Below are 4942 nucleotides of genomic sequence, written 5' to 3' on the forward strand. Positions count from 1 at the left end.
AGGCTATTGCAACTTAATATCACATATTCGTGTTCTTGTTTGTTGCTATTTGTATTCATTTGTTACAAAAATGCAACATAGGACTAAATTACTGGTTTATATTCAAGTAACAAATATCACTGATACATAAATGCAATAATTTATACCAAGGTATAGCCTACCAACAAAACTATTTTTATCCGTTAAAGCAGGCTCTTTAATGTAACAAGGTTACTTTGTATATTTTAATATAGCTAGCAAGTAGCCTGACTTTTACCATCGACATCAACTGTTTTCTCTTAGTAGCCTATTGTGTATTATTATTATTATTATTTAAATGTGTATTGCATTATGCATTTTGCAGTTGAAATATTCGGAGCATAAACATTACCATGAAATTGCTCAGCTGTATTTTCTCTTTGAGGTGTGCTTGTTTAAAATATCTTTGAATGAAATAAAATGAAATGTCTACATAGACTTGCATATCATAATTTAATGTGTTAAAAATTGCATACCACACGCTCCTGAGTTGATTGCAAAATATTAATAAAAAGTTTTACCTCGTTGATATGTAGGCTAGCTACATTATCTATCAGTCTTTTTTTTTCACACACATTTAGTATAGCTCAAGGCTATTTTATCTTTGAGCACTTTTTCTACAGTCCATTATGTCCTTTTTGTTTTCTTATGCAGTGCGATAAATAATCGTTTGTAAGGGGGACAAAAAAACTTTAACATAATATTATAATATAATAATATTAGCTCTTAAATGCAGTAATACCATGCAATTACAGTTACATATAGCCTATAGATAATGGCTTATGTGCTTCTGTTTTCCCCCCTTTTAAATAGGCCTATTTAAGAAGAATTATAGTTACAACCAGGATTTCTTTTCATGGCACAAATCGAGCACAAATAAACGCGGCATTTGGTGTGGAGACCGCCTGGAATTAGGCTATATTTATATGACCTAATTAATATTAATATTAACGAATATTCGTGGGGAATAGGCCTAGATGTTTAATATTCTAACTGCACAAATCAAGCACAAATGAATTAGAACTATTTAGACTCACTGTAAAAAAAAAACGTTTCTACTTAATGCTGCCTTGAAATTTAAGCTTAGTCAACTTGAAATATGAAGTTAGTGAAAACTTGGAGCTGACTAAACTTTTAAAATTTCACTGCCCAGAATTGTTTTTGTTATTTCTATGAAGGGGAAATATATTTGATGTTCATTTTAACAGCACAAACCGGCACAAATCGAGCACAAAAGAATGACAGCAGTTTTGTGCGATTTAGACGAACTGGGGTGGAGAGTGACGTCACAGCTCCCAAAAATATTTTGGTTACATCTAAGGAAGGAAAATATATACAGTGTTTGTTTTAACGGCACAAACGGGCACAAATCGAGCACAAACGAACTGCGCTGGTTTGGAGCGATTTGAGCAACATGGGGTGGAGAGTGACGTCACACGGTCAAAAAAATAATGTTTAATATCTCAAACACCAAACCAGCACAAACGTTCGTTTTTGCGGCACAAATCAGCACAAACGAATGGCATAGTTGTGGTGATTATTTCTTTTTATGGGGTGCTAACTTCAGGTTATTTAAGGGGATTTAACCAAACTCCCATTCAAAAAATCCATTGACTCTGGGACGATGGAACCGGAAGTGCTAAAATGCTAACTCGCTTCGGGGTTTTTACCTACAAAGTGACATCATAGTTCCACCACTCTATTCAGCTTTTCTATAAGCGCCACCTGCTGTCAGTGAGTGGATTTACAGAGACTTGCATTTACATTCAGGTTGTGTGCAGCAGTTTTTGTCTGGCCAAAAAAAAAAGGACCGAATTTGCATGCCCTGCTTTAAATTTTGACCGGTTTATGAAAAACAAGCTTATGTGGATTCTACACATTTAAACAATTCAGATTAGTTATCTAGAATTATTTATGGAGCACATAAAATACATATAATCATTTATTAATCAATTATCATTTTGACTTAACCCTTTTCTTTATTTAAAGGCTGAAATGTGAGGTTTACATTTTTTATTAAACTTTTTCCAAAGCTTTATTTGAACATTTACAATAGATATTTGAACATGCTATTAGATAAATTGTTGTCAGTCATGTTGTCATTTAAAATCCGGACATCATTGGTAATGTTATTGTTTTAATGATTATGCGAACAAAAAGTCATTTTATTTGTTGGTAAAAGTGATTGTACTTGGTAAAGTGATTTATGTGTCAGTACTTTTTGAACATTCCCAGCACATTTTAACAATACCGTGATAATACTGATAACCGTGATAATTTTGGTCAATATAATCATGATAAGAAATTTTCATACCGTCCCTACTCTCCACACTGTGTATTACAACTGTTCAGATCCGATTTGTGTGTCCTGTGGCGCTCTTCTGTTTTACTGAATATCTGCATTGGTTTCTATGGCAATGATGTTATGTCTATGCTATTAAAAAAACAACAATAACAGCAAAACAGTTTGCAATACAGAATGTCTCTGCCGGTCTCAAAACTTAAAGAGGTGTGTAGTCCAGCTCTATATTGTCATTTTCTGCTTGACTTGCACTTCACAACAACACAACATCTGACATATTTACGTTTTACGTGGCATGAGAAAGTGACATGCAAAAAAGCTACACTAAATCTGATCTGAGCGGTCAGACTGAAACAGATTTCCAGAAATGCGATTTGAATAGGATTTTAAACCACATATGAACATACCTTGAAACAGATTTGTAAAAATGGATTTTATGTGATTTTTTTGCCATTTACACTGGCTAAATATGATCGGTTTCCAATCGGATATGCACAAAAATCAGATATGGACTGACAGTCTGAACAAGGCTTAAGGGTGTACTCACACACTAAGCATGATTGCCTTGTACCGAGCCTGAACGTGATTGTCCCCCTCCCCCACTGGCCTGCAAACATATTGCACTTAATCAATCTGGGCCAGAGCATGATTACATCATTACGATGCAACTTTTTGTTTTGAATAAAACAGGAAGAAAGGCGTTTTCACTAATACACTCTAAAAAATGCTGGGTTATTTTTGTTTAACCCAAATGCTGGGTTCAGCCTGTTGTCATTTTATTGGGTTGATTTTAATAATTTTACCCAGTTGCTGGGTTATTTTTAACCCAAATGCTGGGTTCAGCTTGTTGGGTCATTTTATTGGATCTTTTAATATTTTTACCCAGGTGCTGGGTCATTTTTAACACTGGGTTATGTTTTTCTACCTAACTGCTGGGTTGAGCCTGTCTCCGATGAAGCAACACAGCTGCTGAGTTACAGTCAGAGCACGGGCTTTTTGAGTCCTCTACAGGAGAGAGCGGTTCTGAACGGCGCCACCGCCAATTTGGTGCACTCTTTCTGGGAAATAAAGGTTTGTATTAGTGGTGTCAAAATTAGCACGTTAACTCAGGCGATTAATTTTTTCAGTTTAACGTGTTAAAAATATTTAAAGTGAAGTGACATGTGGCCTAGTATGGTTACCCATACAAGGAATTAGTGCTCTCCTAAGTGCACACACACCGTGAACACACACCCGGAGCAGTGGGCAGCCATTTATGCTGCGGCGCCCGGGGAACAGTTGGGGGTTCGGTGCCTTGCTCAAGGGCACCTCAGTATTGAAGGTGGAAGAGAGCGCTGTACATTCACTCCCCCCACCTACAATTCCTGCCGGACCTGAGACTCGAACTCGCAACCTTTGGGTTACGAGTCCGACTCTCTAACCATTAGGCCACGACTTCCCCCAAGAGCATTCCCTGACCAGGAATCGAACCCGGGCCGCGGCGGTGAGAGCGCCGAATCCTAACCACTAGACCACCAGGGAATTACCAATTAAAGGGGGTAGCGTTTTGCGTGATGTCGACCTGCGAATGCAGACACGATGGCTGGATTGTGTTTACTAAATGTCCCGCGACTGAAAATAGTTTTCAAAAGAAAACCCACAACTTCAGGTCGACTTTGCACTGCAGACTTATTTATATATTGCGCGGGAAATACAGATCCGATCGGTTATCCAGATCGAGAAGTCAGCTGATGTTGCCAAGTGTAAACGCGCCGTGTCCTGATTGACTGATGATTCGATCTGCTTGATAAGATCACGGTGATCGCATGTTAATGCCAAGTGTAAAGGCAGCCTATTAATCAAAGGACAAAGAAAAAAAAAAAAGAGGAAAAAAGAACTTTTGTAGCTTTAAGGATCCATCTATATTTAATTTAGAATTTAGTGTTTGATAACTTCAATTTCAGTTTCTGTATATTTCTGCTGAAGGGCACAGGTAAATATGACATTTATTATAATGGGTTTATGTGAAGATTGTTTTAAGTTCACTTAAATGATAAGTTATTTTTATTAAAGTCTAATGAATGTTAAAATTGATAGCTCTCAATTATACAGTAATGTTGAATGGCTATAGTCAATGGTTAAATATTAGGGGGGAGGGCAATTTTATAGAGAAATCAGTATTGGTATCATTGATACACTGAAAAAATTTTTTTCATTCATTCAATTAAACAAATTTAGAGTAATGATTCATATCTATATTTTTTAACTTGAGCCAATGAAAAATAAATAACTTGCCCTAAACAATATTTTCTATGTCTATGAAAACTATTTTATAAAACCTGGCAAAATATATTTTTCTTGTTGAAGAAAGTCAATTAATTTAAATTCTATTTTTGATCTAAACAAAAAATATATAGATTTAATCAAAACAAAAATTCATTTAAGAAATTTCTTTTTATAGTTTTCATAGAAAGAAAATATTGTTTATTGTTATTTATTTTTCATTGGCTCAAGTTAAAAAAATATAGATGTGAAATCATTACCCTAAATTTTTTTTAATTGGATGAATGAAAAATTTTTTTCAGTGTAATTTCCAAGTTAAATCTATATCAGTTGTTTTTTTCCAATTTGTTAAACTAGAAA

At 35.2% G+C, this 4942-nt stretch overlaps 1 non-coding gene across 1 annotated transcript; it reads right to left on the reverse strand.

Moving 5' to 3' along the window:
• Nucleotides 1-3769: 3769 nt before the first annotated feature.
• Nucleotides 3770-3841, reverse strand: trnae-cuc (transfer RNA glutamic acid (anticodon CUC)). Its single transcript has one exon. It is a non-coding gene; the product is annotated as a tRNA-Glu (tRNA).
• Between the last annotated feature and the right edge of the window lie 1101 nt (nt 3842-4942).

The sequence above is a fragment of the Sinocyclocheilus rhinocerous genome, unplaced genomic scaffold (assembly GCF_001515625.1).
Source record: "Sinocyclocheilus rhinocerous isolate Xijiao unplaced genomic scaffold, SAMN03320098_v1.1 scaffold4627, whole genome shotgun sequence".
Classification (NCBI taxonomy): Eukaryota; Metazoa; Chordata; class Actinopteri; order Cypriniformes; family Cyprinidae; genus Sinocyclocheilus; species Sinocyclocheilus rhinocerous.